General features: G+C 41.4%; 1 protein-coding gene across 1 annotated transcript in view; it reads left to right on the top strand.

Annotated features, from left to right (window-relative positions):
* The window catches only part of TSPAN14 (tetraspanin 14), a gene marked incomplete in the record, with an annotated part of 77,737 nt that overhangs the window by 47,290 nt on the left and 17,488 nt on the right, over positions 1-12,959 (top strand).

A 12,959-nucleotide genomic window follows, 5' to 3' on the forward strand; every position in this document is an offset into this window, starting at 1 on the left:
GCACTGGAATGTAATGAAAGATAGAGTTAAATGTACTTAGTGTTTAATTTCCCTTTTAAGCATTGGTTTGTAATGCCAAATACTGCAACCGGTTACATTGCAGGTAATACCACATGCTGCTCAGTTATGTATCACATATACAGAGAATTGTCACACACAACCGCAAGTATAACCTGTCAGTGACTATGCAAAGTTAAGGGTCTCCGACAGTTTGACATAATTTATGTGTCAGACCTAGGGGGATTCGACACTCAGCTGAAAAACAGTCAGGGTTTAGTCAATAAGAGCCCAGCCTTGTCCTGGTTTAAATCCATTTGACATGAGTTTATAACTGTCACTCTTGAGATATATAAACAAGTTCTAACTTTTACTGAAACACAATATCTCAATTTCAGCCCAACAGTTGTCCGTCTTAAAGGGATAGTCTAGTCAAAATTAAACTTGTATGATTCAGATAGAGATGCAATTTTAAGCAATTTTCTAATTTACTCCTATTATCAATTTTTCTTCGTTCTCTTGATTTCTTTATTTTAAAAAGCTGGAATGTAGGCTTAGAAGCCAGCCCATTTTTGGTTCAGCACCTGGATAGTGCTTGCTGATTAGTGTCTAAATGTAGCCATCCAATCGGCATCCACTACCCAGGTGCTGAACCAAAAATGGGCCGGCTACTAGACTTACTTTCCAGTTTTTTTAAATAAAGATACCAAGAGAACAAAGAAAATTGATAATAGGAGTAAATTAGAAAGTTGCTTAAAATTGCATGCTCTATCTGAATCATGGAAGTTTATTTTTGACTAGACTATCCCTTTAAATAATTTCCCCAAGGAAGGATTCTCACAAATGTAGCGCAATTATCACAAAGTGCAAATCAGACTCTAACTTTATATTTCCTATTATGAGTTGTGGCTGTTAGAAGCCTGTAAAAATAAGTAGTGATGTGCGTCCTGAGGTTTTGTGAACCTTCGAATGCAGAAGGAAGAGGCCCTTTGTGCTTCTCTGATTTTCTTTCATTGCCAAATTCATTCTTGTGCAAGAGCAACACTGATTTGTACAGATTTTAGTGTCTTGCTGTTGCACAAGAATGAATTTAGCAACAAAAATCGTCAAGAGCCGCAAAGGGTGCCGCTTTCTGCATTCAGAGGTTTACAAAACATCTGAATGCACATCACTAAAAACCAAACTGCATGAGAATCCTTGTTTCAGTCTTACTAGTTAGTGTCGCTGTTGGGTGAATTGGACCTAAAAAAAATATGTTTAGCACAGCTTTAGATAATACTAAGAAATGTAATTTATTAGAATGCGATTTTAGTAGCAACTGGCATTAGACGCAATACTTTCTTCTTAGGGCATTAGACAATACACTTAGGCAAGCAGCTGATAAAAAGTTAATTTATAATCAGCTGCAGGAACACCCTTTTAAATGGGCTGGTCTCTCCCACCCCTCGCTGGGAGGTGGATTTCTGCTGTTACCACTGGTTTACATAGATACTGCTGTATTGATAGTTTACAGTAAAATGTCACTTTCTTCTGTTAAGTGTGATCAGTCCACGGGTCATCATTACTTCTGGGATATTACTCCTCCCCAACAGGAAGTGCAAGAGGATTCACCCAGCAGAGCTGCATATAGCTCCTCCCCTCTACGTCACCCCCAGTCATTCTCTTGCACCCAACGACTAGATAGGATGTGTGAGAGGACTATGGTGATTTTATTTAGTTTTATTTCTTCAATCAAAAGTTTGTTATTTTTTAATAGCACCGGAGTGTGTTATTCCTTCTCTGGTGGAGTTTGAAGAAGAATCTACCAGAGTTTTTACTATGATTTTAGCCGGAGTTGTTAAGATCATATTGCTGTTTCTCGGCCATCTGAGGAGAGGTAAACTTCAGATCAGGGGACAGCGGGCAGTTTAATCTGCAAAGAGGTATGTAGCAGTTTTTATTTTCTGACAATGGAATTGATGAGAAAATCCTGCCATACCGACATAATATCATGTATGTATATTTAACATTTGAGTATTCTGGGGAATGGTACTTCACTGGAATTACACTGTGTATATAAGACTTTAGCCTAATTGCAAAGCAACAGGTTTTTTAATAACTCTTAATTTATGTTAAACGTTTTTGCTGGAATGTAAAATCGTTTTCATTTTCTGAGGTACTGGGTGAATAAAATGTTTGGGCACTATTTTTCCACTTGGCAGTTGCTTGATCTAATTATGACAGTTTACTGATCTCTCTCACTGTTGTGTGTGAGGGGGAGGGACCTTTTTTTGGCGCTTTTGCTACGCATCAAAAATTTCAGTCAGAAGCTCATTGTTTTTTCCTGCATGTTCCGGTTTATCTCTACAGAACTCAGGGGTCTTCAAAGCTTGTTTGAGGGAAGTAATCTAACAGAGCTGTGAGATTATAGTTGACTGTGATAAAAAACGTTTATTCTTTAACTTTTTTATGCCATCAGGGTTAGTTTTTCTTTGCTAATGGGAACAAACCTTTGCTAAATTGTGTTTTGTTTTTCAAAGTTTATTGATTTCAACTGTTATATATCTTTCAGTGCTTCTTAAAGCACAGTACGTTTTTTCATTGTGTTTTACTTGAATAATATTTCCAAGTTGCAAGTTTATTTGCTAGTGTGTTAAACATGTCTGATTCAGAGGATGAGACCTGTACTATTTGTGCCAACGCCAAAGTGGAGCCCAATAGAAATTTATGTACTAACTGTATTGATGCTACTTTAAATAAAAGTCAATCTGTACAAATTGAACAAATTTCACCAAACAACGAGGGGAGAGTTATGCCGACTAACTCGCCTCACGTGACAGTACCTGCATCTCCCGCTTGGGAGGTGCGCGATATGGTGGCGCCCAGTACATCTGGGCGGCCATTACAAATAACATTACAAGATATGGCTACTGTTATGACTGAGGTTTTGGCTAAATTACCAGAACTAAGAGGCAAGCGTGATCACTCTGGGGTGAGAACAGAGTGCGCTGATAATGCTAGGGCCATGTCAGATACTGCGTCACAACTTGCAGAACATGAGGACGGAGAGCTTCATTCTGCGGCTGACGGTTCTGATCCAAACAGATTGGATTCAGATATTTCAAATTTTAAATTTAAGCTGGAAAACCTCCGTGTATTACTAGGGGAGGTGTTAGCGGCCCTGAATGATTGTAACACAGTTGCAATACCAGAGAAAATGTGTAGGTTGGATAAATATTTTGCTGTACCAACAAGTACTGACGTTTTTCCTATACCTAAGAGACTAACTGAAATTATTACTAAGGAGTGGGATAGACCCGGTGTGCCGTTCTCACCCCCTCCGATATTTAGAAAGATGTTTCCAATAGACACCGCCACACGGGACTTATGGCAAACGGTCCCTAAGGTGGAGGGAGCAGTTTCTACTTTAGCTAAGCGTACCACTATCCCGGTAGAGGATAGCTGTGCCTTTTCAGATCCAATGGATAAAAAGTTAGAGGGTTACCTTAAGAAAATGTTTGTTCAACAAGGTTTTATATTGCAACCCCTTGCATGCATTGCGCCGGTCACGGCTGCAGCGGCATTCTGGATTGAGTCTCTAGAAGAGAACCTTAGTTCAGCTACGCTGGACGACATTTCGGACAGGCTTAGAATACTTAAGCTAGCTAATTCATTCATTTCGGAAGCCGTAGTACATTTAACTAAACTTACGGCTAAGAATTCCGGATTCGCCATTCATGCGCTTAGAGCACTGTGGCTAAAATCCTGGTCAGCTGATGTAACTTCTAAGTCCAAATTACTTAATATACCTTTCAAGGGACAGACCTTATTTGGGCCCGGTTTGAAAGAAATTATCGCTGACATTACAGGAGGTAAGGGCCACGCCCTGCCTCAAGACAAAGCCAAACCTAAGGCTAGACAGTCTAATTTTCGTTCCTTTCGGAATTTCAAAGCAGGAGCAGCATCAACTTCCACTGCTCCAAAACAAGAAGGATCTGGTACTCGCTACAGACAAGGCTGGAGACCTAACCAGTCCTGGAACAAGGGCAAGCAAGCCAGGAAACCTGCTGCTGCCCCTAAAACAGCATGAATTGAGGGCCCCCGATCCGGGATCGGATCTAGTGGGGGGCAGACTTTCTCTCTTCGCCCAGGCTTGGGCAAGAGATGTCCAGGATCCCTGGGCGCTAGAGATAATATCTCAGGGATACCTTCTGGACTTCAAATACTCTCCTCCAAGAGAGAGATTTCATCTGTCAAGGTTGTCAACAAACCAAACAAAGAAAGAAGCGTTTCTACGCTGCATACAAGAACTATTGTTAATGGGAGTAATCCATCCAGTTCCACGGTCGGAACAGGGACAGGGGTTTTACTCAAATCTGTTTGTGGTTCCCAAAAAAGAGGGAACTTTCAGACCAATCCTGGATTTAAAGATCCTAAACAAATTCCTAAGAGTTCCATCATTCAAAATGGAGACTATTCGGACAATTTTACCCATGATCCAAGAAGGTCAGTACATGACCACAGTGGATTTAAAGGATGCTTACCTTCACATACCGATTCACAAAGATCATTACCGGTATCTAAGGTTTGCCTTTCTAGACAGGCATTACCAGTTTGTAGCTCTTCCATTCGGATTGGCTACAGCTCCAAGAATCTTCACAAAGGTTCTAGGTGCTCTTCTGGCGGTACTAAGACCGCGGGGAATTTCGGTAGCTCCGTACCTAGACGACATTCTGTTACAAGCTTCAAGCTTTCAAACTGCCAAGTCTCATACAGAGTTAGTACTGGCTTTTCTAAGGTCACATGGATGGAAGGTGAACGAAAAGAAAAGTTCACTCGTTCCACTCACAAGAGTTCCCTTCCTGGGGACTCTTATAGATTCTGTAGAAATGAAGATTTACCTGACAGAGGACAGGTTAACAAGACTTCAAAGTGCTTGCCGCACCCTTCATTCCATTCAACACCCGTCAGTGGCTCAATGCATGGAGGTAATCGGCTTAATGGTAGCGGCAATGGACATAGTACCATTTGCTCGCTTACACCTCAGACCACTGCAACTATGCATGCTAAGTCAGTGGAATGGGGATTACTCAGACTTGTCCCCTTCTCTGATTCTGGATCAAGAGACCAGAAATTCTCTTCTATGGTGGCTTTCTCGGCCACATCTGTCCAGGGGGATGCCATTCAGCAGACCAGACTGGACAATTGTAACAACAGACGCCAGCCTTCTAGGTTGGGGTGCCGTCTGGAATTCTCTGAAGGCTCAGGGACAATGGAGTCAGGAGGAGAGTCTCCTGCCAATAAACATTCTGGAATTGAGAGCAGTTCTCAATGCCCTCCTGGCTTGGCCCCAGTTGACAACTCGGGGGTTCATCAGGTTTCAGTCGGACAACATCACGACTGTAGCTTACATCAACCATCAGGGAGGGACAAGGAGCTCCCTAGCAATGATGGAAGTATCAAAGATAATTCGCTGGGCAGAGTCTCACTCTTGCCACCTGTCAGCAATCCACATCCCGGAAGTGGAGAACTGGGAGGCGGATTTCTTAAGTCGTCAGACTTTTCATCCGGGGGAGTGGGAACTTCATCCGGAAGTCTTTGCCCAAATACTTCGACGTTGGGGCAAACCAGAGATAGATCTCATGGCGTCTCGACAGAACGCCAAGCTTCCTCGTTACGGGTCCAGATCCAGGGATCCAGGAGCAGTCCTAATAGATGCCCTGACAGCACCTTGGGACTTCACGATGGCTTATGTGTTTCCACCCTTCCCGATGCTTCCTCGATTGATTGCCAGAATCAAACAGGAGAGAGCATCAGTGATTCTAATAGCACCTGCATGGCCACGCAGGACTTGGTATGCAGACCTGGTGGACATGTCATCCTGTCCACCTTGGTCTCTACCTCTGAAACAGGATCTCCTGATACAGGGTCCTTTCAAACATCAAAATCTAACTTCTCTGAAGCTGACTGCTTGGAAATTGAACGTTTGATTTTATCAAGACGTGGGTTTTCTGAGTCAGTTATTGACACCTTAATACAGGCTAGGAAGCCTGTTACCAGAAAGATTTACCATAAGATATGGCGTAAATACCTATATTGGTGTGAATCCAAAGGTTACTCTTGGAGTAAGGTTAGGATTCCTAGGATATTGTCCTTTCTACAAGAAGGTTTAGAAAAGGGTTTATCCGCTAGTTCATTAAAGGGACAGATCTCAGCTCTGTCTATTCTGTTACACAAACGTCTGTCAGAAGTGCCAGACGTTCAGGCTTTTTGTCAGGCTTTGGCGAGGATTAAGCCTGTGTTTAAAACTGTTGCTCCGCCATGGAGTTTAAACCTTGTTCTTAACGTTTTACAGGGCGTTCCGTTTGAACCCCTCCATTCCATTGATATAAGGTTGTTATCTTGGAAAGTTCTATTTTTAATGGCTATTTCCTCGGCTCGAAGAGTCTCTGAGTTATCAGCCTTACATTGTGATTCTCCTTATTTGATTTTTCATTCAGATAAGGTAGTTCTGCGTACTAAACCTGGGTTCTTACCTAAAGTAGTCACTAACAGGAATATCAATCAAGAGATTGTTGTTCCTTCTTTGTGCCCAAATCCTTCTTCGAAGAAGGAACGTCTACTACACAATCTGGACGTAGTTCGTGCCCTAAAATTTTACTTACAGGCAACTAAGGAATTTCGACAAACATCTTCTCTGTTTGTCGTGTACTCTGGTCAGAGGAGAGGTCAAAAGGCTTCTGCTACCTCTCTTTCCTTTTGGCTTCGTAGTATAATACGTTTAACTTATGAGACTGCTGGACAGCAGCCTCCTAAAAGGATTACAGCTCATTCTACTAGAGCTGTGGCTTCCACTTGGGCCTTCAAGAATGAGGCCTCTGTTGAACAGATTTGCAAGGCTGCAACTTGGTCTTCGCTTCATACTTTTTCCAAATTTTACAAATTTGACACTTTTGCTTCCACGGAGGCTATTTTTGGGAGAAAGGTTCTTCAGGCAGTGGTTCCTTCTGTATAAAGAGCCTGGCTAATCCTCCCGTCATCCGTGTACCTTTGCTTTGGTATTGGTATCCCAGAAGTAATGATGACCCGTGGACTGATCACACTTAACAGAAGAAAACATAATTTATGCTTACCTGATAAATTCCTTTCTTCTGTAGTGTGATCAGTCCACGGCCCGCCCTGTTTTTAAGGCAGGCAGTTATTTTTTAAATTATACTCCAGTCACCACTACACCCTTGGTTTCTCCTTTCTCGTTGGTCCTTGGTCGAATGACTGGGGGTGACGTAGAGGGGAGGAGCTATATGAAGCTCTGCTGGGTGAATCCTCTTGCACTTCCTGTTGGGGAGGAGTAATATCCCAGAAGTAATGATGACCCGTGGACTGATCACACTACAGAAGAAAGGAATTTATCAGGTAAGCATAAATTATGTTTTTAAACTCTGATTAAAAATTCAATTACAATTTCATTTTCAATGAGCATTATATTTTTTTCTCTAACAAATTTCAAAATGTACTTAAATTTGCTCCTTGTGTCATGTGACAGCCAATCACAGACTCATAAATGTATATACTGAACTCTTGCACGTGCTCAGCAGTAGCTGGCATCTAAGAAAGTTTGCAAACAGACTTTGCATAATTTGAATTTGAATCCTGAAAGTTTAAAGGGACGGTAAACCTTAAAAATAATGTTATATAATTCTGCGCATAGTATATATAATTCTGCCCATAGTATATATAATTCTGCACATAGTATATATAATTCTGCACATAGTATATATAATTCTGCACATAGTATATATAATTCTGCGCATTATATTAGGCAAACTTTATAAAACCTACCCTTTTAATTTTTTTTTGCTGTCAGAGCAGGAGCGAGCTGCACTTAGTCTTATGGCGCTGTCGGGCCAGGCTGTGACTATACAGCTGGCCCGATGCGCTGTGTGAATATAACAGACCCGCTCAGCAGAGTACAGAGAGCGGGTCTGTAAAACAGCGTTTTTTTAAAAAAAATTAAAAGGGTACATTAGGTTTTATAAAGTTTGGCTAATATAATGTTATATAATTCTGCACTATGTGCAGAATTATATAACATTATTTTGAAGGTTTACTGACCCTTTAATTTTCACTTTAGTGTCTCTTTTAAGAATAGTTTAAAAAAAAAATTATTTTTTTTTATCAAAACAAGCATTATGCATTGGGATATATTTTGCATACTTAAAGGGACATTTAACACCTGATGAAATTTGCTAAAACCTACTTTTTCTTATTAATAAAAATATATAAAATAAAATTAAAACAGTTGATTATTTTTAAGTACAACATTGATCCATTGCTTCATTCTCCTATGTAAGTTGCCATATTGTAACGTACGTTGCAGGGGCACAGAAGTCACATGCTCATGATGCAGTCACGTGACACACACACACACGGCTACACTACATACAGTATACTTAGAGGATCACATCTGTTTGCAGAGTGTGCTCTGCTGTGACTGAAGAAGCACATTTATTAGAGAGTAAATGTATTAGATTTACCCATTTATGTATATACACATCATATGCATCAGAACTTAAATAAAATGCTTATTAAGTACTGTTTACTTATTATGTTTCTAACTCCCCCATAGTTTTATACTTCAAACTGCCCACAAGTTTTATGTTGTAAGAAAAGCCTTTTGCAGAGAGGGAGGGGGGAGGCTGTGACGCTGCATTTACTCTCAGTGCAGAAGATTTCGGCTTTTCAAGACTTCTCCTGTTTATATAAATCACTAAGGGATGACAGTTGTACAAGCTTAGTGATAGTTTAGCAATGATCGTCTCTGCATTGGATAAGATCGCACTGCTATATAATGCAGACGCTCATTGCTAAATGATCACTAAGCTTGTACAACTGTTGAATAATGCTCATTGAGTCTATTTAGATATGCTTTTCAACAAAGAGAATGAAGCAAATTAGATAATAGAAGTAAATTGGAAATTTGTTTAAAACTGTATGCTCCTTCTAAATCATGAGAAGAAAATGTGGGTTTCATGTTCTTTTAACATTTCTTTTTAAAGACACGATGAGTCCATGGATTTCATCCTTACTTGTGGGATTACACCTCCTGGTCAGCAGGAGGCGGCAAAGAGCACCACAGCAGAGCTGCTATATATAGCTCCTCCCTTCCCTCCCACTCCAGTCATTCTCTTTGCCTACGTTAGTAATAGGAAGAGGTAAAGTGAGGGGTTAGATTCTTCAATCAAGAGTTTTTTTATTTTTAAAGTAGTACAAGATTGTGCTGCTTTGTTCTGGGATGTAGCCTAGTCCTTATCAGTCTCTACAGTAGAGCTTTTGGTGGCTTTAGAGCAGTAGGAACTGGTGGGACATAATTCTCATTGCGCCTCCTATACATTTATGCTGCCCTAATCCAGATAGCCTAAGCTCATGTAACTCTGGCTTATCTTATTCCATAGGGCTATGGGAGGGAGAGGGCCTCTTAAACCTGCTGGACTGTCCTGCTGTTGGACAGCATTCAAGGTAAGTGCTAACTTTGTTTATTCTGGAGAAGAAATCGACTCAGAAGAAAGTGGGCACTTTATCTTTATTGGAATTTGCATAAGGATGCTGGGTTACGTTTTTTTTTTTTCTTAATTCACATCTCATATGTTGGGACATTACTCCCCCTCATGGATATGGAGGGGTTTTTATTGTTGGCAGCTACGGGTACAGGCACCGGGGCTGGGAGATTGCTCAATTTTACTATAATGATGGTTCCGATATTACCATCAGAGTCCCGGTCGGGTAGTGTATTTTGTGGAGTACGCCCACGATGGGCAGGGCTTCAGTTTTGCACGCTGCTGTTGTTTCATTGCACAGTTCTTAGCTGACAGGAGTAGACGTCTACACTCTGTCCCCAAGGCAGAACATGCAGTGATCTGAGATGTCATCGCAGAAAATGCAGCATGTCTGCAGCAAGAACAGGATACATGCAGGAATTGTTGGCAATTTAACTTCTCAGTACTGCTCCACATTAGGCTGTTCTCTTCAAACAGAGCTGTTCTCTGGCTGCACTGTAGGTGTAAGTTTTCCTTATTACAGTTCATCCAGAGCAAAGTGCTGTTTTAAGTGAACAGTGAAATATGCAGTAGCGCTGCAAAGCAGTAGTGCATTGATTGACTGGCTCTCAGAGATTGATTCAAGTCCATCCTCTAGCCTTTAACTGTCTGCAAAGCTGTTTTTTTAATGTAAGACATTTGTATGAGAAATGCACCTTTCTTCTGTTATGTGTGATCAGTCCACGGGTCATCATTACTTCTGGGATATAACTCCTCCCCAACAGGAAATGCAAGAGGATTCACCCAGCAGAGCTGCATATAGCTCCTCCCCTCTACGTCACTCCCAGTCATTCTCTTGCACCCAACGACTAGATAGGATGTGTGAGAGGACTATGGTGATTATACTTAGTTTTTATAACTTCAATCAAAAGTTTGTTATTTTACAATAGCACCGGAGCGTGTTATTGCCTCTCTGGCAGAGTTTGAAGAAGAATCTTCCAGAGTTTTTTACTATGATTTTAACCGGAGTAGTTAGGATCATATTGCTGTTTCTCGGCCATCTGAGGGAGGTAAAAGCTTCAGATCAGGGGACAGCGGGCAGATGAATCTGCATTGAGGTATGTAGCAGTTTTTATTTTCTGAATGGAATTGATGAGAAAATCCTGCCATACCGTTATAATGACATGTATGTATACTCTACACTTCAGTATTCTGGGGATGGTATTTCACCGGAATTACTATGTTAAAAGTACACTAAACCTTTTAATAGGTATTTATCATGTTAAACGTTTTTGCTGGAATGTAGAATCGTTTGCATTTTCTGAGGTACTGAGTGAATAAATATTTGGGCATTATTTTTCCACTTGGCAGTTGCTTGTTTTAATTGTGACAGTTTCGTTTCTCTCTCACTGCTGTGTGTGAGGGGGAGGGGCCGTTTTTGGCGCTCTTTGCTACGCATCAAAAATTTCCAGTCAGTTACTCTTGTATTTCCTGCATGATCCGGTTCATCTCTAACAGAACTCAGGGGTCTTCAAACTTCTTTGGAGGGAGGTAGATTCTCTCAGCAGAGCTGTGAGACTTATATATTGACTGTGATTAAAAACGTTGCTCTGTAATTTTTATTTTCAAATTTAATTATTGTTACTTTACTAATGGGAACAAACCTTTGCTAAAAGTTGTGTTGTTTTTAAGGATTGATGCTATAACTGTCTTTCAGTTCATTATTTCAACTGTCATTTAATCGTTTAGTGCTTCTTTGAGGCACAGTACGTTTTTGTTAAATAAGATTGTAACCAAGTTGCAAGTTTATTGCTAGTGTGTTAAACATGTCTGATTCAGAGGAAGATACCTGTGTTATTTGTTCCAATGCCAAGGTGGAGCCCAATAGAAATTTATGTACTAACTGTATTGATGCTACTTTAAATAAAAGCCAATCTGTACAATTTGAACAAATTTCACCAAACAGCGAGGGGAGAGTTATGCCGACTAACTCGCCTCACGTGTCAGTACCTGCATCTCCCGCCCGGGAGGTGCGTGATATTATGGCGCCTAGTACATCTGGGCGTCCATTACAGATAACATTACAAGATATGGCTACTGTTATGACTGAAGTTTTGGCTAAATTACCAGAACTAAGAGGCAAGCGTGATCACTCTGGGGTGAGAACAGAGTGCGCTGATAATACTAGGGCCATGTCTGATACTGCGTCACAGCTTGCAGAGCATGAGGACGGAGAGCTTCATTCTGTGGGTGACGGTTCTGATCCAAACAGATTGGATTCAGATATTTCAAATTTTAAATTTAAATTGGAAAACCTCCGTGTATTACTAGGGGAGGTTTTAGCGGCTCTTAATGATTGTAACACTGTTGCAATACCAGAGAAATTGTGTAGGTTGGATAAATACTTTGCGGTACCGGCGAGTACTGACGTTTTTCCTATACCTAAGAGACTAACTGAAATTGTTACTAAGGAGTGGGATAGACCCGGTGTGCCGTTCTCACCCCCTCCAATATTTAGAAAGATGTTTCCAATAGACGCCACCACACGGGACTTATGGCAAACGGTCCCTAAGGTGGAGGGAGCAGTTTCTACTTTAGCTAAGCGTACCACTATCCCGGTGGAGGATAGCTGTGCTTTTTCAGATCCAATGGATAAAAAATTAGAGGGTTACCTTAAGAAAATGTTTGTTCAACAAGGTTTTATATTGCAACCCCTTGCATGCATCGCGCCGATTACGGCTGCGGCAGCATTTTGGATTGAGTCTCTGGAAGAGAACCTTAGTTCAACTACGCTGGACGACATTACGGACAGGCTTAGAGTCCTTAAACTAGCTAATTCATTCATTTCGGAGGCCGTAGTACATTTAACCAAACTTACGGCTAAGAACTCAGGATTCGCCATTCAGGCACGTAGGGCGCTGTGGCTAAAATCCTGGTCAGCTGATGTAACTTCTAAGTCCAAATTACTTAATATACCTTTCAAGGGGCAAACTTTATTTGGGCCCGGTTTGAAAGAAATTATCGCTGACATTACAGGAGGTAAGGGCCACGCCCTGCCTCAAGACAAAGCCAAAGCTAAGGCTAGACAGTCTAATTTTCGTCCCTTTCGGAATTTCAAAACAGGAGCAGCATCAACTTCCACTGCACCAAAACAGGAAGGAGCTGTTGCTCGTTACAGACAAGGCTGGAAACCTAACCAGTCCTGGAACAAGGGCAAGCAGGCCAGGAAACCTGCTGCTGCCCCAAAGACAGCATGAACCGAGGGCCCCCGATCCGGGACCGGATCTAGTGGGGGGCAGACTCTCTCTCTTCGCCCAGGCTTGGGCAAGAGATGTTCAGGATCCCTGGGCGCTAGAGATCATATCTCAGGGATACCTTCTAGACTTCAAATTCTCTCCCCCAAGAGGGAGATTTCATCTGTCAAGGTTGTCAACAAACCAGATAAAGAAA

The sequence above is a fragment of the Bombina bombina genome, chromosome 9, assembly GCF_027579735.1.
Source record: "Bombina bombina isolate aBomBom1 chromosome 9, aBomBom1.pri, whole genome shotgun sequence".
Classification (NCBI taxonomy): domain Eukaryota; kingdom Metazoa; phylum Chordata; class Amphibia; order Anura; family Bombinatoridae; genus Bombina; species Bombina bombina.